Source organism: Cyprinodon tularosa, unplaced genomic scaffold (assembly GCF_016077235.1).
Source record: "Cyprinodon tularosa strain WSP-4 unplaced genomic scaffold, ASM1607723v1 ctg134, whole genome shotgun sequence".
In the NCBI taxonomy this organism is placed as follows: Eukaryota; Metazoa; Chordata; class Actinopteri; order Cyprinodontiformes; family Cyprinodontidae; genus Cyprinodon; species Cyprinodon tularosa.
The window spans coordinates 1,413,705-1,435,783 of NW_024038158.1; the positions used below are offsets into that span (position 1 = coordinate 1,413,705).

Below are 22,079 nucleotides of genomic sequence, written 5' to 3' on the forward strand. Positions count from 1 at the left end.
GAGGCCTGCAATGGTTTATATGTCTTCCAGGGTTCTCCTGCTACCTCTTGGATTAGTTGTCACAGCCTTTTCGTTGTTATATCTGTAGAATAGCTGCCTCAGAAAGGGTTTGTCTCTCTAGCTTTAAAATCCTTGGCAAACTGGTAGATGTCACACTTTGCATTTCCAAAAACCATCAAATTGCACAAATTGTAATTACCAAAATACATTTTCTGAATGAAAATTCTTTAGTTTCAAAATAGCTGAATTTTTGGATAAAAAAGTTTTTACGCTTCAGTAGAGTGGTTTTTCAGTTGCATTATTATATTTTGCAAAACTGCAACGGAAGCCTTTTTTTGAATCGCTTGAGTCATGCGATCTATTACTAGACCTTACTGCCTTGTAAGAAGACGAAGAAGACTGGAAGTAGTTGGATAATGATGTTGTGGCATATTTGGATTCATAAGGAGGCTATTTTTCAAGTCGCAGTGATGAGGGCGATGATCTTTAGAGCCATGATTGAAATATATCTCATGTAAGGGTTTACATCCATTTTAAGAATTATTGACTGAACAAACATATTCATGTTCTATCTTAGTTGCATTTCTTATTTAACTAAAATACTGCAATTGTGAAAATTGCAGGTATTTTCTGATATGTAATAGTAATGATTTTTTTTTTATATCACCTTATAGTAAGGATATGTTTCATATATAAGTAAATAGATCCAGTCTCCTTTATTATAGTGACCAGTTTAACCAGCGATATTGAACCTTTACAATGCCACCACTCTGCATAACCTTTCTTACTTATCACATTTCACTTTTGGGTTTGCTTAGTTATTTTTGTGCAGAGATGATAAAATATAAACTATATTTTCACACATTCATCACTGAAAGGCAGTTACCATAGAAGGTGTGCAGCAGTCTGTGGACTGACTCTCATGATCTGAGTGTATGTGGTGGGAGGTGGGAGTCCAGAGGGGGCTGAGTGGCTGCTTTTTTTCCTTTAGGGCCAATCAGGAGCAGGGTTAGAGCCTTGTGCTACGGCAGTGTTGCATTCACTTACCGAGGTGCATGTTTACATTTCTGTTTTTGTGTGTTTTGTTTTCTTTTAATAACAAAATTACAAAACCTACATATTAAACTGTAGGTATTATGAATACCTTAAATGTAATGTCAATTGTAGAGTTTTTAATAAACATTTCAATACAAAATGTGTTTTTTGTTTTGTTTGTTTGTTTCTATTTTTTTAATGTGTAACAGGTTTATATTTTTCTGATTTAAACTCTTCAATGAGCTCTAATTAAAAATAACTGAAATTGTTCTCCTACTATGACCAAGAAGAAATGTCATTCATTTGGCCATAAGTTTAAAGTTTACGAGCTGCGCCTGAAGGCAGCACATTTCCCAAGGAGAAAGAGACCCGCAAAGGAAACGGGTCGGGCCGCTTGGATCCTCCGGTGAAATTTATGTGAAGATAGTGGAGTTTTTGTTTTTTTCCACGCATGGTTCAGGAGTGAGCGTTTAGTGCGGGGTTCCTGTTCCGGAGCGGCTCGCTGTGAAGCTGAAGATTGAGGAGCAGGACTCCTGGCTGCAGGGGCTGTGATGGAGCATGAAGCGCTCTGAGTGAGTAGATTCAGAGGTGAACACCTGCTTTTTGCATTCTCCTGCATCCAGAGATGTTTCACTTTAATGCATAGCAGCCTCATGCTGAGGTTGCATTTATGGCTTTAATCTATTAGTGCCTTAAATGATGATTCTGAGTTTTGTTGGATCCTGCAGCGTAAAGCAAAGCACCAATTCTCAGTTTACTATAGCTTTCACTTCTGGTGGTGAATCATGTGTTCAGTGGTCCAACAGCATCAGATGATAATAATGCAGCACTGTTCATAGATTAATATACTGCAGGGAACCCTATCCAAGAGTCCTATCAAGAAATAAACACATTTTTTCCCCCCTCTATTTTTATATAGAGTTTTATAAGTTTAAAAAAGAAACCAACATCAATGTGTTTCTCCCTTTGGCTGAGCAGCAACACAGAGCACTCTGAGAAAATGTTTGCTTTCTCCCTGCTTACAGCTGTGAGATGTTAGGTAGGGTTCCTACCTGTAAATTGAGCCAGACACTAGCTTTGTGACCATTCATTCAGTAAAAGAAATCTCAAATCTTTATAAAAACATTTATTTAAGAATAATTTGCTGAATTAAAAATCAGCATTTGTTTGATTCTTAGTGTTAGAAAAAAATGTGTCCTGACAGGTTTTCTGAACCATGTTCTAATGTCTCCCCCAGCTGCTGGTAGAAACAAGATTTTTTTTACAATCATTCAGAAACTGGATACGTGTTACATCTGTATTTTGTTAAAAACATTTATTGAACATTGTTATTGATAAAATTTTAGGTACAATTAGGTCCAGATTAAATAGTCAAAGATCCACAAAATATAAAAAATAGACAATAGTGTAGTGCTGTGGCCATTCAAATAACTCAAAAGTTAACTCCTAGTTTGAATCAGAGTCTTTCAAAGTGAACTATGTAGAAATCTGAGTGCAGTATTGACTGCGGGTTATAAAATCTGACCTCATAAAACACAGTAACGTGTAACTTTGAGCTAAAATCATTCAGTCAGGGGCATTATTCAGGTTTAAATGTTCTGTGCCCTTTTCATTTTTTTTTCTTTTAAGAGACACAAATTACCCTGCAGGAAAAAGAGAAAGCATGCAATATATAATATTTACACTGGGAAACAAACAGAATTAAGACTTTCATATATCTTATTAGCCGTTTTTAGATAAGCTTTGCACTGAAATAGGTTTGCCTTAAGAAAATTTAAAGCTGATGTATTTGCTAACCTTTTCTGTGTAAATTCAAGCTGGACCCAGTCCAGGCACATAGATCACATATATGCTGGAATGACTATATTGCACCTGAAACTCTATTGTCATCATTTGATTTATTTAAAAATAAACTGATTGGAAAAGTGTTTTTTTTTTACTTCAGTGCTGACTGTCTTGCTTACATATCCTGCAGAAACTGCTCCCTGGCCACTCTCATTTGCTCTGTTTTCAGTACTTGTCCTTCAATTGCTTTGAAAGTAAGCCCGAATATCCATACCGACGCGCACTGGCTGGTGACCAGACGGATTTAAAGCATGTACGAACGTTAAATATGTTTGACTCAGTGTCTCGCGACTCCCGGCCCCTCTGTTGTTTGATTGGATGTTGTCTTTAGTCGTCGGTTTGATTGGTTGAATTGTATGATTGACAGAAAGAGAGAGGAATAATAGAAAGCTGGCTACGCTGAGTTAAAGGAAAAAAAAAAAAAAAGACGGCTGCCAGTCCAGGGCGGGCATGGGTGCCTCCGTGGGCGGGCACGGTCCCACAATGCCCGCCCATGCCGCCGGGTCTGAATGGATCCCATATGCAAAACACATTTCCTCTCTAGTAGATCAAGATCTGGGCTTTTACAGAATCTACATTCTGGATCGCAGCACCATCAAAGCTCAGGTCTGGATCTGATGGCGAGGTGACCATGCCCTGCTGCTGGAAACCATCCCCAGTTCCTGACGCCTCCACCTCTGTATCCAGTGGTGGGTTATGGCAAAGTGAGGCTCACTGCTGAGGGTGCTAATCTAATGGTGCGGCATTTACATTTAGAAAATAATAGAAAGAGAAATACCTTGAAATGAACAAATGGAGCGCTCTGGTTAAAAATCTGAAAAAATTGCTGCCTCTAACATTTACCACTAATTAGTGTTGCAATGATAGCGATGCCAGTATCGGGCGGGGTACAGATGCAGCACTAAAATCCTGGTATCTGTATAGTTGAGTACCAACAAATAAGGCACAGATATCATTTTGATTCTATTCAAGGTAGGCAATAAAAAGTTCTACTGGATTCACTTTGTATTAGACTTTTTCTGCTTCACAAAGGTAGGCAGCAGCTTGACAAAGCCATGATGGTAATTATTTTACATCCAAGTAGTATGCAGTTCTTCATATATACACACACACTTTAATTTCAAGCAGATGGTATCGACCAATACTGCACAGCCAGGTATCGGTATTGGTATCTGGGCCAAAAAAAAAAAAAAAATGCCATTGGCGCATCACTATCACTAATACCAATACTGTTACCTGCAGTATTACTAGAAAAACAGATAGATCGAGGTGTGTGTGACCTAAGTAACCACGAAGCTGGATTGATCAGTTTTGCTATTAATGAAAGACAGGAAACAAAGGAACTGGCTGAAGTTCAGGAAGTAGTGGAGTTGGGCAATGGCATAAATAAATAAATATTATATATTATACATAATATATTGGTAAGCAGAGACTGCAGTTGCTTAGGGGCCCCCGACCCCTTAGGGCCCCATCATTGACCCCTGGTAGGCCCCCTACACAATTGTAGAATAGGACGTCTCTTTGGAGATGTAATGGTGCGAAAAATTCCTCTTATACCCACCTCATACTAGAATGACTGACCACACCCGACCGTATTTATACCCCAACACATGGCAGATTTCAACATGATGGTGAGCCGTTTAAACACGACACCAATAGCAAAGAAGTGGTCCTTTGAATTACTTGGTTAATAACTGTGTATAGTTCATTAGACGTTTGGTAAAAAAATACACTCGTATAATATGTTTCAAACCGCAATTAAAATCTTAAAAGAACCATGTATTTGAGTATTTTATTTTTTACACTACAGCTTGGAATTATGGGTAATCCATAGCGTAGATTAAAACCATAACCATTATGTACAGTGTGTTAGCGAGGATGGATACTAAAAAGAGGTACTTAAGCAGATTCCAGAAAAGAAAAGGGAAAGAAGAGCTGCTGAAAGATGGGGTCCCACCCAGATAATGTTGCTTAAGGGCCTATTGTTGTGTCGTCGGTATAGCCCATTGGCATTGATAATAGAGGACTAGAAATATCTTGGTTGGTCCAGCTATGATGTCACAAAAAAAAAAAGAAATCCACAAAGGCCACAGATGCACCATGGACTAAGTAATTTATGCTCCTCAGGCGAGGAAACAGAAAAGGACAAACATTTCCTCCATGCTTCTCCACCCAGATGCATGCTGGTCCTACCATTGGCTGCCTATTTATAAAAACAATTCACCCAAATTAATCATAACTAACCAGAAACAAAGGAACATGACTAAATAACCAAAAACCATAATCTCATAACAGACATCAAACAATAAAGTAGAATACATTTAGCTAGATTATCCACAAAAACAAAAAACTTTGTTAATTATTAACAGAAAATAATTGGCCCCTACAGTTAACATTGGTGAAATGAAAAAATAAGCACAGAAGTGTAACTAACCTTTAAACAATGACCACACTATTTGAATAGTTAGCACAAATCAGCTGAAGGAAAAATTATAAAATCCTCGATGTAAGCTGCAGCTGCAGAATATTTGATCCATGTGGATCCAGTGTTTCGCTAGATGTCCAGCTTGTCATCCTGGCTGTCTGGTTTGTTCTTGTTTTGTTTTTATATAGCTTTGGCAGTGACCACAGCATAAAAAAATGTATTTATATTGCAGACACCATGTATAAGTAAAGCAGAGTGCTTTATGGAAAATACTGGACTTATCACAGAAAGTATTAAAGTATGATTCGGATATTGCTGTTCAATGTTCCACAGCCTGGCTGGGATGTTAATCTCTGCCTCCTGGTTGTAGATATTGTTTCCCAAATATTAGGGGATTCATTTGATTTGAATCAGGTGTGTTGAGTTGGGCACATTTAAACCTTGCAAAAGAAAGACCCTTGAGGACCAGCCTTGGACATCCCCAAACAATAGTAATGGTTGTGTATATCCAAACAATTTTTTTGTTTTTACATCAACCAGACTGTAATCATGGGGAAAGAGAATCTCAAGAATGAAAAGTAAGGCTGAAACAATTAATTGGATTAATCAATATTAATAGATTATTGAAATAATCATCAACTAATTTAGTAATCAATTAATCGTTAACTGGATTATAGAGACTCTGAAACATGCCTTTAGCTGACAGAGCAACCCACTTAGAACAGTAATGTAAAAATTGTAAAAAAAAAAAAATATATAAACATTTTTCATCTCAGATAAAAAATAATTTTTCATCTGTCAATTTGCTCTATCCAGAGCTCCTCAAGTTGAAAAGCTTTAGTTTCACCTGGTTTCATTTCCTAAAAAGTCTTTTTTAAGGAACCTTTGGCCATCTGATTATTAATCGAAAAAATAATTGACAGATTGATCGATTCGCAAAATAATTGTTAGCTGCAGCCCTAATGAAAACATCTTCCACTATGGACAAAGTCTTCAATGCAGGGAAGATGAAAGAACAACTGCGAGCAGGAGAATTGGCCAGGGAGAGGTGGACTGAGCCGCAGTTTGCAGAGTCCACAGTGAGTTCTGTAAATCAAGGTGTGTAAGAAGGAGCATGGAAAAAAACAAGGCAGGGATGTTTATACTTTAGATAAATATGGAGAACAAAAATGTTTTTCAAATAAGCACTGACAAGGTTTGTGATCCAAATCAAACTTTATTCTTTAGATGTCAATGCAGTATCTCAAAACTTTGCTTCGCACTTATGTGTGTGTATTATGTATAATGTCTGTATGTGTGTATACATATGTTACAGGAGGTTGCTGCCTCGATTCAAATTGCTGTTGTTATTGTTAATGCACATGAAAAGCTTTATTTACTTAGAAATTAAGCACAAAAAAGCATAAAATACAAATAATACCCCAGCAGGACGTGGTAATCTCTCAGAAAAGTTTTGTTTGCAACAACAGTGAGCTACTGGCGTAAACACTTAAAACATGCCTTATAACGTGACTATGCCTCTTTTAAACCTTTACCTCACCAAACTTTGAAGACCTAACCTGTGCCGTCTGTGGGTTTGACTGCAAGGCTTCAGATAATTATTTGATCTGCGGGACTTTAAAACCTCAGAGCTAAAGGAAAACACATCAGCTTGTCACTGTTTCCTAACCATTGTGGTGTCATTAAATAAATGAAATGGAGGCGTTTTGCTTTTTCTTAGTTTTACCCTGGGGACGCCCATGGAGTTTTCCAAAGGCTCCTGGGACTCTTTCAGTACTGCGTCGTTCAGGATGGCTGGTCTGCAGCAGGCAGACAGGTGCTTCCAAGGTATGCCTGGAAATGCCTCAGGGGCCGATGAGGATCCTGGCTGACTTCCATACTGCAATCAGATAATGATAATGAATGCAGGTAAATTGTGTCATTTCCTGGTAAAGCAGCAGTTTGCCTGTTTTATAGGAATAGAAACTGATGTATAATGGCATCCTAGACTTGAGGATCATAAATATTTGATGGGTTCAGCTTTTTTTATAGTCTTATACCAAGATGTTGATCCTAGGACTGGAAAATAACCTAGGTTGTGGTACATGTTAAATTTACTGCACTTTTAAAATCTTTAAAGTTTTGATTGCTCAGCGTTCAGCATGTTGCTGATTAAACAAAACAATGCACTCATTAAGGTAAATGTAATACTGGACGAATGTCTTGCCTTTAATAGAGGTGATATCATTGCAGCCTTTCAATTACTCTCTGTTTCTTCCAATAAATGCTTAAATCCAGCAGAAATGTTTTTTTTAATGATTTGTAGTCATGAAAACACAGGTCAAACAGAATCATCCACTGCAGCAATTTATGAACCTGCTGTTCTTCCTATAGATTCTTCAACCTATTATAGTGTGTTCACACCGAACATGAAACCTGCAAAAAATTGTGTATTTTGTTCGGTAGACAATTCAATGGGCAAATTTACATGATAATGACATGCTTCACTATGTTATTAATCTGCCAGTTGTTGATTTCATCTCAACATGATGGACCTGGACTTTACATGGCTTTATTCATTTTGGAAACCTGGACAAAGGCAGCAGCATCCCAAAGTCCAGATAATCCTCCAGAGATGTTCCCAATTCATGGAGTCCTGGAACTATTACTGGATCATGGCTGCTATCCAGTTAACGTAAGAAAGTAATGTGAAGAGTGGTCTGTGCTATGTTATTCCACGCCACAACGCAAGAGGGACAATCACCAACTAGCTATGGGTCTAGATACGGCCCAGGTGGTGAGGAAGTGGGGCAAATTTGTGCGACAATCGAGGGACATGAGGGCGAAAAAGAGCGGGGATCCAGGTAGATCCCTCTTCTAGCTGGTCCATCTTCACAAATCATTTCCCACAACGTCGGTCATACAAACAAAACAAGCCGCTAAGGTACCAAGCAGAAAATATGACCAATCAGAGGCCTCCTCTTCGCGTCACTGTCTGTGGTCACCTACAATTTAGGAGAAGTGCAGCAGAGTTTGCATTCACTGCGACACATGCAGACGACCTGGTTTAAATCAGCCTAAAAGAGCTATAAAAGATCCAGAACTAAAAATACCACCATTTTAGTTCTGTTAGATCGGTGCAACATTACACACTCATAGTCCCTCCATCTTGTCCTGGGTTGTCCTATAGGCCTCTTCCTGGTGGGATGTACCTAGAACGACTCCTTAGGGAGACGTCCTGGGGGCATCAGAAGAAAATATGCGAGTCACTTCAGCTGACTCCTCTCATTGTGGAGGACAAGCGGTTCGACTCTGGGCCTCTCCTGAATGACCACACTGCTCACTCTATCAACATAGAGCCAATTTCAGCCGCTTGCATGCAGGATCTCGTTCTTTCGGTCGTAATCCAGATTTCATGACCATAGGTGAAGGTAGGAATGTGAACCGACCAGTAAATTTAGAGCTTTGCCTTTTCACTCAACTCTCTCTACCACAATAGACTGGTGCATTGTCAGCGTTATAGCAGCAGCCGCACCGATCCGTCTTTCGATCTCCCCTCCATTCTTTCCTCACTCGGGAACCGGAACCCAAAATACTTGAACTCCTCCACTTAAGTCAGGAACTCTCCTCCAATCGGTTTCAAGTCTAAAAATATCAGTTCAAACACCTATTGTTGATGTGAAATCGTCCTGCCAACGGATTCCCCCAACTGTCTTCTATTCAGTGCATTCCATGCTCAGCTTGACGCTTTTTTACTTTGGTAACTTTTTTTTTTATAGCAGTGCCATAGTCTTTACTTTGTCAGATTTTTATTCCTAAAGTATAATTTCGTCCCTTTTACCAGTTATGCTTTGCTTTAGTCTATCACAAAGTAAAATACATTGAAGCTTGTAGCTTTTAAGTAAAAATATTGAAAAATACACTTGCAAAGGTCAGTAGTTTACAGTCATTATACTTCAAAATGCATTTTAATAGGAACATTTAACAATGATTTATATGTAAGCAACATGTGGAAAAACTGTTAACTTGCTTTGGACCAGGGAAAGAGATTGTCCACGAGGGAGAATTGATGACTGAGGTCTGCAGTTATTATGATCTATTGATCAACATGGACCTAATGTGACCTCTGTTTTAATCAGTCCTTTAAATTTGAGATTCTGGTGTTGACTTGGAAAAATAATAAACTTTTATATGGAAATAATGTATTTCAGATTTAAAAAACATTGATAAATTATCATATGAATTTTACTTTGAGTGCAGAAAGTATGGCAAAATTTATTTGTACAAAAAAATAGATGTATAATTTCATTCTATTCAACTAACACTATTTCACAACTTCTGTCATCTCAATTTACTTAACAATCAATTCCTGGATAGATCTATTAAAAGTTTTCTATATAAGGAAGCCCAGCACATTGCATTTAATTATTGACTTGCAGAATTCACTCCTCCTGGACGAGCATGATTTTAATTCTAACCTTTATTTTTTTTTTGTGTGTTTTTTAAGGTGTTTTATAACCTTGTTTTTGAAACGTTTTAACAGGATATACTAATAAATGATCATCAGTTTGCTTTGTAAATATCCCTTGAAGAAACTTATTAAAAAAATAACCAAAAAATGTTTTTTTTTTTTTTTTTATCCTTCAAAAGTATTTGACCGATTTAATTGAGAGAGACTGTTTGTTTAACTGGGAAACAGGAGGTTCCCTCCATATCCAACATTTTTTCCCATTTGTGGTTCATCTACTAAGGGCTATTCAGTTTATTTAAATATCACCAATTCACAACACAAGTCATTTTAAGGCACTTTACAGAGACAATTAAACGAGATCATACAGTCAGATTGGTTCAAAGTTTCCATCTAAGGAAAACCAGTTGATTGCATCGACTCATTGACTCGAAGGCAATTCCTCACACTAAGCATGCTTGTAGTGACAGTGGAGAGGAAAACCCCCTTTTAAATGGCAGAAACCTCCAGCAGAACCAGGCTTGAGGAGACAGAAGCAGACATAGAAAAATAAGCGGATATACAGCTCCACAGGTGGCCCTGTCCAGGAAAGACACAGCAAGGCAGACGAGCCAGTTCCCATGTCAGAGGATGAATGAGAGCACATACAGTTAGTCACAGTAACAGAAAAAGGGACCACACTGAAAAACAGACCAATCTCCAATATCTCTAAACACGCAGGGGTCAAAGGGGTCTATTGTCCCAGGTCCAGGACAGAAGGGGGCCCAAAATTTGAAACTCTGACCATTAAAAATACAGGCTATAGATGTCTGCATTAGGAATAGGTGTAGAGGGAGGGGCCCAAAAAGACTATGTTGTCTCGGGCCCTAGGAAAGCTCTCAGCTGGCCTATCTATTAACATAGTGCTAATGGCAGCAGCACAGCTGGTATTTCTCTCCAGGAAGGTGTCTAGGGGTGTAAATAATAATCGTTTTGTATCGATGCATCGATCCAACAGCCAACGATCCGATGCATCGATACGTCCGCAAGAGAATCGATTCATCTTTATTTTTTTTCCTCCGGTCTATTTTATCCATTTGCTCCTGGGCGTAATTCTCCCTCCCGTGCTGCGGTGGCGTTAAACCTATTTTGCCCTCCTACCTCGCTTCCTGGTTATACTCTTACAGCAGTGTGTTGCAGTAAGCTTGACACAGACATTTTTAAATGATGCTCAATATTGAAGCGTGGTCTGTGCTACACACTGTGGGTCTAGATACGGCCGAGGCGGCGAGGAAGTGGGGCTGAGTTTAGTCCGACGACGGAGGGACATGAGGGCCAAAAAGGGCGGAGATCCAGGTGGAAAAAGGGTCCCAGCGTTCTAGCGCTCTTCGCTCTTCTAGCTGGTCAAACCTCACGAGTTGTTTTCCGCAATTTCGGTCATAAAAACAAAACAAGCCGGCCTCCTGTCTGCGGCACTGTTTGCAGTCAGCTACATAATGGGAGAGGAGCAGCGGAGCGTCTGTGGAGGGGGCGGGGACGTCCGGAGCCGAGGTATTGCATCACACTCATTGCACTGATTATGTGCTGTATTTTTGCAGTATTTTTTGATGCAACTTTTCTACTTCTGTTATTTGCTGTTGTTTCTAAAAAAAATGCATAACGACTTTACAGCTTTCATTGATTTATTTCAAATTTGAAACTTTGTTTAGCCTGTAAGGTGTAAAAAAAAAAAAAAAAAAAATGTGCTGATGAATCGAATCATATCGTGTGTATTCTTGAGTATCGAAAACAATCGAATCGTTGGGTCAGGAAATCGATACTGAATAGAATCGCCATGATGGGTGTGATTTACACCCCAAGTACATAGCTATATACTATATATTGTATATAGTGTATTTTATGTTTTATAGGGTATATAACTACAGATCATTTATTCTGTGCATGTATATATATATATATATATATATATATTTCTTTTTTTTTTTGTCTACACCATCAACACCATGTAAGTGCAAACCTACTTGCCAACAAACTGGATTCTGATTGTAATTTAATATACCAGCATTAAACATGACAAATACAGAATTCAAGCTCTTTTCAAAAATAGTTTTTGTGTTTTATGCAGGAGAAGGCAAAGATTTACATCTCTGCATGTCATCTAGTCTCCAGTGCAATTAGAGATAAATATAAACCTGTTCAATGTATGCATTAATGTTTCCATGTGTTCATATTATAGAGAACATTATTGATTAAAGGTATAGTTTTCCCGAAATGTACTGTAGGTACTGTAAGAAACTTTCTGAGTAACTGCACCTGAGCCAAGGCCATCCTACCTGCTCTTCTGCCATCTCCCAAATATACTCTGGCCCAGACTTTTAGCTAGCCATGTGTATAGCAGTTCATTGAAAGGCCTTTACGAAAATTAGGACAAATTGTACAGCCTGTTTTTACCCAGGAAACTTAGCTAAAACTATCAAAATTTGCTGATGCGGTCTTCACTGGGCCGCCATCTTGAATTCCCCAGCTAGCCTCGCGTAATCATGCGCTAAGCTCACATCCCGCAAATCGTGAGGGTCGCATTCTATTGGTCATATGTTAGTGTGAGGCAGCGTAGAAGGGGCGCTGTTATTGGTGAAATATCTAATATCCCTACAGACAATTTCCTTAACGAGAATGTTTTGCTATTTGCAGGGATGCTTGAAACTTTGAAAAGTTTACAAAAAACTCATCGAAGGCCTGATTATTATAGGATTATTTTGAAGGTTTTCTTTGTTCTTTGGGACAATGATGTCTGTTAGTGATGGATGGGTTCATGAGGCGTCATGAAGCTTTTTGACACATTTACAAACTGTATTGATATTGTGTCGATACTGAATACTGACAGCTGCTGGACATTTAAAATTCCTACAGGCAGCCTCTTTGAAAGAGTAAACTGACACTGATTTGATGATCTATAATATGATTTAAGCTATTGTTTATAATAGCTATAATATTGTGTATATATTATAAGTATATAATATATTACTTCATATCTATAGTTGAAATTGAAAATATCTTTGATCTATTTAGATGCAATCCATAAATGTGAGCATACAATGGGAAATTTTAAGTCAACACGTGAATAAGGAAGTTTGTGAACTGGAATGTATTTATTTTAAATTTTTTTTTCAACATAACTAATAATGAGTTTGAGAATTCAGGGGAAAATGGAGGGAGGAAACAAAGGGAGAGCCACAGACAGAGCAATATCAGGCTTCTTCAAGAGTAATCAGGTAAGAAATGTGACTTGCAGAAAATTTTGTGTTAAAGATTAACAACATTGAGTTAGTAATCACTGGTTTCAACCTGGAATTACTGGGAATCTCCAGCAATATTAACTTAAACCCAGCTATCAATTAAGAACTTTTATTTTCTTTAAAATTTTGTCCTTTCAATATGTACTAGATACTTTTGTGTGTGTTTAAAATAATTTAATTCCAACTCTGACAGTTCATTCTAACACCAGCAAGGATTATAACCCAAATTAGCCGCCCTATGCCCATTATTCCCTACCAGGAATGACAACTGTCATTTAACTCTACAAAGCTTGAAAAGCTCCGCTCAAAGCCTGAAGATATGGTACACCAAGGTGCACAAAAAGACTACTCTGGACTAATTTTTTGCCCTGAAGCCTTTCTTTACTTGTCATTAATTTGCAAAACAATTTGCTTCAGTATTTAAGTATGCAGTCAGAGCAGTGCCTGGAAACGCAGCTAACTGAATACATAAACACTAGAGGATCATGCACAATGGCACTAGGTGAGCAAGTCAAAAATCCTGATACAGAGGACAACCAATTGTTAAGATGACTTCATACAAAGTTAAGTGGTGCGCTAAACTTTGCCGTGCGTGCAGACCTTTAGTTGTATGCATGGCAGCTGGAGTTATGATCCCAGCACTATATTAACGTACAACTACTAGCTATTACAATTTCTTTTCAATTTTTCTAAATTAAAATTTCAACTCATTTAGCTACAGTGACAAAGAAGCAGATCATAACAGCACGAATACTTTAATGACTGCTATTCAGGGCCAAAGTAATTGGAAGGCAGCGAACTGAGAAAATGTCCATGATGTCAGCCAATAAGTTAATGCAGGGTAATTACCCTCCTACTCCCGGTCCGGCCGAGTCCAAAGCAACAACAGTACATTACAATGCTCGGCACAAGTGTGCACATTAGCATCAGCTCGGCTCACAACCTACCTGTCACGCTTCTCTGACAGATTGATGCTGCCTCATTAAAAGTAGGGAAACTGACTCCTGTAACAATGTGTTTTTGTTCTGTGATAGATGCACCATTATACCCACTGGGGATTATCAGGCCAAAAAAGGCTAGATGCAATAATTTCATCACTAATGATTAATAATATTAATGAGATGGCCTTTATTCAAATTAAAGGAATAGTACACCCAAAACATGATTAGCCTTCATTTTCTACTCACCCCCATGCTGAACAAAACTCTGGAGTACTTTTTTGATATCTCAAATGCATCTGGAGATCTGGGAGGCTTCTTGCTGTCTGCTGACATTCAAATAATGGAGGTCTATGGTGACCGAGACAGAAAGGTCCATAAAAGTCCACAAAAAACGTGTCAATATTCCTCCATACTGCTCGTCCAATGTATTCCAAGTTTCCTGAGTGGGTAGCATCCAGAATTTACTCGAAACTAAGTCATTTAGAATGTTTTTAGAGCATAAACAGTAGTGTATAGGATTTCCTGAAAGCGCGCACATGCGCGTTCAGGACGCTACGGAAGCCGGCAGACCAAACCAGCGCATTCAGCTCGGCAAAGAACTCATGCTCTTCCTCAACACTGAAGTCCTCAGACATTTTTCTTTCGTTGTTTCTTTCTTTGCACAGGTAAACGGCACATTTCTTCTTCTACGCTTGCATTATTGGCAGAGCAGACGCTGAATGCGCACTTTCATCTGGTTTGGTCTGCCGGCTTCCGTAGCGTCGGGATCGCGCATGTGCGCGCTTTCAGGAAATCCTATACACTACTGTTTATGCTCTAAAAACATTCTAAATGACTTCGTTTCGAGTAAATTCTGGATGCTACCCACTCAGGACACTTGGAATACATTGGACGAGCAGTATGGAGGAATATTGACACGTTTTTTGTGGACTTTTATGGACCTTTCTGTCTCGGTCACCATAGACCTCCATTATTTGAATGTCAGCAGACAGCAAGAAGCCTCCCAGATCTCCAGATGCATTTGAGATATCAAAAAAGTACTCCAGGGTGTTGTTCAGCATGGGGGTGAGTAGAAAATGAAGGCTAATCATGTTTTGGGTGTACTATTCCTTTAAGGTGGAATCTATGTAGAGATCAGAAATAGAGCAGAAAATAAACATTCAGGGGAAAACCTATGAGCATAACAAGGGAGAGGTGTATAACAAAGTAAAACAGACTGCCATCTCTGGATACAAATAAAAAAACGAGTAAAAAAAATCTAAAACTGACCTTAAATATGCTGATAACTCATTCACATGTGATGAGGAAAAGATGAAGCTTAAACTTTAATAGAAAGACTATGAAGCAGTGCTGTTAAAAAAAAGCAGAACATGCTATTTTCATGGAGTTTTTATAGTTGAAACAAATTATTTCCCAGCAACTTATTTGTAAATATTGAGCCATTTTTTTAATACATAATTTCAGATGGAATCACTACATAATAATAAGGAAAACACATTTACAGACATGTAGAAATCAATCTACAAGCAGACAAAAAAATAATTGCGGAATACAATGATGTGTTTTAAAAGTCGAAACAAAAACAATCTAATTCCTTAGTAAGGAGTAAAAAGCTGGAAATTCAACATAAAAAACATTTGATCTCCTGCTGTCCAACTTAAAAAAATGAGGAAGATGTAGAGTGCGTCGTGAAAGAAGCCACCTGCAGTTTCTTCATCAGTTAGTGTGATAACACCACCGTGATGTTTATAGAATGCGGTACATTAGGCTTGACAAAGAGCCATTTAACATCATCTGTTACATAATCTGTAGAATGTACCAACATAATAGCATGCATGTACATCTTTTCACATGTCACTTTACCGTGTCGTCACAAAAGATCACTTTGTAAGATTTAACCTAACTGGCTTTGCTCAACACATCTAATACTTTGTATTCTTAATAAAAAGATGCACAATTTGGGCGTGCAGGTGTTGCAGTTGTTAGCGCGCATGACCAATGTACGGAGGGTTATTACTTGACGTTTGCGAGCCGGGTTCGAATCCGGTCTGTCGTCCTTTCCCACATGTCTCTCCCCCTCTCTCATACCCCCTGTCCTGTCTACTGTTGAAAAATCAAGCCACTAGTGCCTTAAAAAACTCAAAAAAACAACACCAACAAAAATGCACGATTTAGCCTTTAATCCTTTTTATATGTAGCAGTAACAATACAAATGTTTAGGGTTCAACAAAAAGTCTAAATAGACACCAAAAGTAGCTCCAACTCTGATAAACGTAACAGCTCTGAGAATCACCTCACTGCCTCCGTCAGCATCACCCCACGGCATTTATTGCTGTATTTTTATTTTTTTAGATATACTGTTGATCTCATTATATTTTTAATATAGGCATATGAACATTCTCTATCTGTTCTGGTTTGAGATGCGGCAGAGACTTGTTGAATGGAGATTTGCTTTATATCTGCACTAGTGTTTTTTTTCTTTTTTGTAACTTTTCATAATCTGCCCAAGTCAAATGTGGGACATTGTTTAATATGTGTATGGCACAGAGACAGAATTGAAAAAAAAATCTGCAAAGATCTGCCCATCCTGCCTACTTGGAGCATATTGATACACAGTCAGTTTGACATGGAAAAAAAATCAGATTGGAGATTAAAAAGTTGTATGCAACTAGTGCGTTAAGGCCTTTAGAGTGGCTCAGGTTATCCTAAGCTATCTCTATAGTTATGCTGCTATAGGCTTAGACTGCTGGAGGACATAGGGACCCCTTTTTATCATTCTATCTCTATTCTCCCATTCTGCAGTATTTGTTAGTTCAAACTCTAACTTTTTACTCTCTCGCTGTGACACCATTAGGGGTGTAAATCACATCCATCATGGCGATTCGATTCAGTATCGATTTCCTGACCCAACAATTCGATTATTTTCGATACTCAAGAATACACTTATATACGATTCGATTCATCAGTTTTTTTTTTCCTTTGTTTTTTTTAACACACCTTACAGGTTAAACAAAGTTTCAAATTTGAAATAAATCAATGAAAGCTGTAATATCGTTATGCATTTTTTTTTAGAAACAACAGCAAATAACAGAAGTAGAAAAGTTGCATCAAAAAATACGGCAAAAATACGGCACATAATCAGTGCAATGAGTGCAATGCAATACCTCGGCTCCAGATGTCCCCGCCCCCTCCACAGACGCTCCGCTGCTCCTCTCCAAAATTGTAGCTGACCGTAAACAGTGCCGCAGACAGGAGGCCGGCTTGTTTTGTTTTTATGACCGAAATTGCGGAAAACAACTCGTGAAGTTTGACCCGCTAGAAGAGCCAGGAGCGCGAGAACGCTGGGACCCTTTTTCCACCTGGATCTCCGCCCTTTTTGGCCCTCATGTCCCTCCGTCGTCGGACTAAACTCGCCCCCACTTCCTCGCCGCCTCGGCCGTATCTAGACCCACAGTGTGTAGCACAGACCACGCTTCAATATTGAGCATCATTTAAAAATGTCTGTGTCAAGCTTACTGCAACACGCTGCTGTAAGAGTATAACCAGGAAGCGAGGTAGGAGGGCAAAATAGGTTTAGCGCCACCGCAGCACGGGAGGGAGAATTACGCCCAGGAGCAAATGGATAAAAATAGACCGGAGGAAAAAAAAAAAACATGAATCGATTCTCTTGCGGACGTATCGATGCATCGGATCGTTGGCTGTTGGATCGATGCATCAATACAAAACGATTATTATTTACACCCCTACTATGTACTATATGCACAGTAGGCTGCGTGTTAATGTAATGCAGGAGGTCTGGAGATGCTACATTGGTGTAGCTTGTAGGTCAAAAACGGGGGAGGGAGAGAGGCTGTGTCAGTGTCACTTGGGTCTCTGGGCCATGTTGATAAGGCTGGTAGTGGATGAGAAGAAACTGTTCTTGTGGCGTGAGGTTTTTTTTGTCTTGATGAACCTCAGTCTCCTGCCAGAGGGAAGTGACTGAAATAGTTTGTCGTTAGGGTGCGAGGGATCAGCAACAATCTTCCCTGTACGCCTCAGAGTCCTGGAGGCGTACAGATCCTATAGAGATGGAAGATTGCAGCCAATCACCTTCTCTGCAGACCAGTTGACACAATGCAGTCTACTCTTGTCCTTGGAGGGGACACCAGGGTACCAGGGGGTGATGGAGGGGCTGAGGATGGACTCAATGATGGAGGAGTAAAAGTGCACAATAATTGTCCTTGGCAGGTTGAATTTTTTCAGCTGCTGCAGGAAGTACATCCTCTTCTAGGCTTTCTTGATGAGAGAGTTGATGTTCAGCTCCCACTTTAGGTGCTGTGAGATGATAGTTTCCAGGAAGCTGAAAGACTCCACAGTGTCAATTTTGGAGTCACAGTAGATGATGGAAATGGCTTGGGTTGAGTTATGACGTGAAGAATGAATTACTCTACTTTTGTTGTAATTTTATGGTAAATTAATTTTTATTAAGCTGTTAAACTAGTTTGAACTGTCTATTTTAAATGATCACTGCTGGTTTAGAGAGGAGCTGCTTGTTCCAAAGGTAGTGAGTTATGTCCAAACATTAAGCACAAATTAACTTGTAGGGAAGACCACTGTGGTGGCTAGTGATTAACTAGGGGTGGCCATGAGCTCATCTAGCTACACCATTGAAAATGGGATGTGGTGAAAAAGTAAAACACACCAACTCTGGGAAAAATGCAAATTAAAATCATTGAATCCTAAGGTAAACCAGCAGGGTACACCCTGATTGAAAATACATTGTGGGTATATAGACTCAGACAAACACAATCAATAAGTAAAGTGTACTTTAACCATGGGAGGAGTTCAGGACTATGCATGTGCAATGGTGCGTACTGGGAGTCACTATGCAGCTACTGGGGCAGAAAAAGAAAATGCCACCGGAGGTGAAAGATGTGTCTCAGCCTTTAAGGCAATTTAGATTGACCAAAAGCACTAAGAGAGAAACTATTCATGCACAGGGTGAAACTGCAAACTAGATTTTAGGCTGGGATTTTAATCAGTGGTCACAGTGCCACCGACTGACTATCCATTCGGCATGGCTTAAATTATTAGTTATGTATCAATCAATAAATCAATCGCTTTATTTAGACACAATTATGGTCCATAAACAGACAAAAACAAGAACAAAAATAAAAAAAGAGAAAAATAAAAAATATATATAATGAAATAATTAATCACTGACATATAAACTAAAGGGCCAATGATTCCACAAACTGGAAAAGAATCTCACTATATCACTATATATGTCAGGGTTTGGTTGTGGTGTAGAGCAGCGGTCCCCAACCTTTTTTGCGCCACGGACCGGTTATATGTCAGACAATATTTTTAAGGACCAGCCTTTAAAGTGTGGGGGGGTAAATACGATAAAATAAAATAATACGACTGGCATAACATCGAATACTAACAGCATAAAAATAAAACTCACCATTATGTTGAATTAGTGGGAGCCCTGAGCTTGTTTCTCTGAAACAAGCCGGTCCCATCTAGGCGTAACCGGAGACAATGACACGAAGTGTGCTCCTGATGTCCAGTCTGCTCCGTAGCTTTGTTTTGGTCACTCTAACCGCAGGAAATAGGATGCGGGTCAAGAGGCACAGATGCACCGACTGACGTAATTGGGAGAGAATACCCCATTTTTTAAATATTTTTCTAAATAAAACATCACTCAGACTCTGATCGTCGAAATAATATATATGTATTTTTTTCTGTGTGGCCCGGTACCAAATGACCGATGTACCGGTACTGGTCCGCGGCCTGGTGGTTGGGGACCGCTAGTTTAGTGGACCCAAATGCAGAGATAGAGAGGCTAAGGTGAATTCTTGTAGTTTTAATGGTAACACAAACAATGGGGGGCAAAATCCAACTTAAAATATTACACAGACCAGAACCATGGAGACATCAGGGGAAAACACGCACAAGGAGCCAGGGAGAGACGAGGTGAGCGGAGAACAGCGACCACAGGACCAGCAACAACAAGGAACCAACAAGGAGTGACTGCAGAGGGAGAGTATATGTAGCTGACAGAGACAAAGGGAGGGCTAACGAGCAGACAAGGAGCAGGTGTGAGAGGAGACAACGAGGGAGCCAAGGGGAAAGGAACACACACAAGAGGGTAACAGAGGACAACAACAGAAAAACCTGAGAACAAACATAAATCTAGAAACTACAACAAAATAGGAATTAAACCAATAAAACTATGAAACATGGAGCAAAGTAAAGCACAAGATAACCAAAACCATGACAATATATACACTATATATATAAAATATTTCATTTTATGTCTTTGATTTATAATGTAAATAAATTTTCTCTACTCCTTTATGCTATACAAATAAAATAAATAAATAAATTTGCCTTGCCTTTATTAGGATGAAAGGTGCTATGGCCTGCTGCATATTACTGTATGTTCTAAAACACCCCAATAATGATAACCTGTGTGTCTTTATGGACAAAGGAAACGCTTTGTTGTTGATAAATAGAATTTAAAAATTACATTTATTATTAAAATATATCCATAAAATTAGGCACTGTTTGGTGAAATAAATACTTTTAGTTGCTCTTGTTGCAATAAGTAATTAAAATTATATGTGTGTATGGTGCTGGTGGAGATGACAATGATTCAGAAAAGCTGAGAAAAATGTTTTGTTCTTCAGTAATTTTTTTTCTCCTATGAAACCATAATCATTTTTTACTTTGACAGTTTGTCTGGAGTCGCAGCAACATAATGTTCATTGAAGGTTGGAACAGACTCCAAAGGATAAGAAAGTGCAGATAAAGAGTGGCTGATTCAGACCTGTCACACTTCTAGTTCCAACACTTCTTAACATTATCTTGGCTTCAACAAATTACACATCAGACTTCTCAGAAAAGAACACAGCAGCTTCTTAAAGGAAAAGACCCGTCAGCAAGGAATGATCAATGGATCACTATTTGTACATAAAACTAATACATTTGCTGTGATTTAAAGTCGTCGGGAAGTGATATTTAAATGTTAAATCATTCTGGCTTAAACATGTATATAAATGTGCTCTTTATCAGATTATATTGTCCCAAAAGTTAGAAAATTTCTATTTAAAAAAAAATCCTGTCTTAAAATCTGTGTTTTTTTTCCGTTATCTTATGCAGGCCAGTCAGTTATACATCAGCCTGAACACCTAAATTCGGCCAATCATATATCAACGGCCATCTATCAATCAAATTTTTTCATCATAGCATCTTGATTCATATGTTGCAGCTAATATATGAAACTGTTGAAATAAGAATAATTTCCTTTCCCATTGAGTTCCGTCCCAGTGTTCACAGGGATGGACGTCTGTGTCTTCAGCAGGCGTAGAGCTAACAGAACTGGCAGCGTTGCGAGGCAAGGGCTCAAACATGTACGGCTGTAAACCTTCTATACCAAACCAAGCTTCTGCCGCCCTGGTGTCCTTCCACAACAACTTCGTGCCCGTTTTCCTCCTCTAAATAAAAAATGTATGACGGAGGAGACTCATCCACAACCTCTGACACAAAACTCTCCTCCTCTTGCATGTTTCCGCTGTCCATAGCGTTCCTTCGCAGCGTCGTTGCTTAGTCACCAATTTAGTGCTACTTGGTCCCAATGCAATTTCCCATTGGGAACCTACTAGCACTAAGTTGCTAACTGGTTAGCAAAATTCTTCCGAGACACCGGCCACAACCAAACTTGCTTGTGAACCTTCCGCCACAACAACCCCGCCTTCTTGATAAAATTCATGTTATGCACTTGTGTTAAGTCCGCTCGGCACCACTCGGGAGAATTTGGAAATGCAACGGTGGGAACAGCTGTTTCCCTACGACTTTTTATGAATTTAGTTTTAATCAGCAAAAAAATAAAAATTAGAATTTTCATTAAGATCACTGAGTCTGGCCATTTTTGTCCAAATATAGTAACACCTAATTTCAACATCTTCCAGCAGTGATGTCACGGTGTGGTAAGCCTAGCGCCATTCTCCCCAATTTACAAGCAAAATCAAAGGGAGCTACTAGACACATCTGCAATCAACAACAATTATTTTTCATTTCCAGAGGACTTTAACATTGAAATTCGCAAGCGCTATAGTTAAACTGAC

General features: G+C 38.9%; 1 protein-coding gene across 2 annotated transcripts in view; it reads left to right on the plus strand.

The window, feature by feature from the left end:
• The first annotated feature begins 1,422 nt into the window (after positions 1–1,422).
• si:dkey-91i10.2 (uncharacterized protein LOC555224 homolog) overlaps positions 1,423–22,079 on the plus strand; it is a 110,253-nt gene continuing 89,596 nt past the window's right edge. The window contains exon 1 of one of the 2 annotated variants that reach the window (XM_038277752.1): positions 1,423–1,623. The gene's annotated coding sequence lies outside the window, so the exon portion shown is untranslated. The remainder of the gene's footprint in view (positions 1,624–22,079) is intronic. The other variant, XM_038277753.1, reaches the window with a different exon arrangement.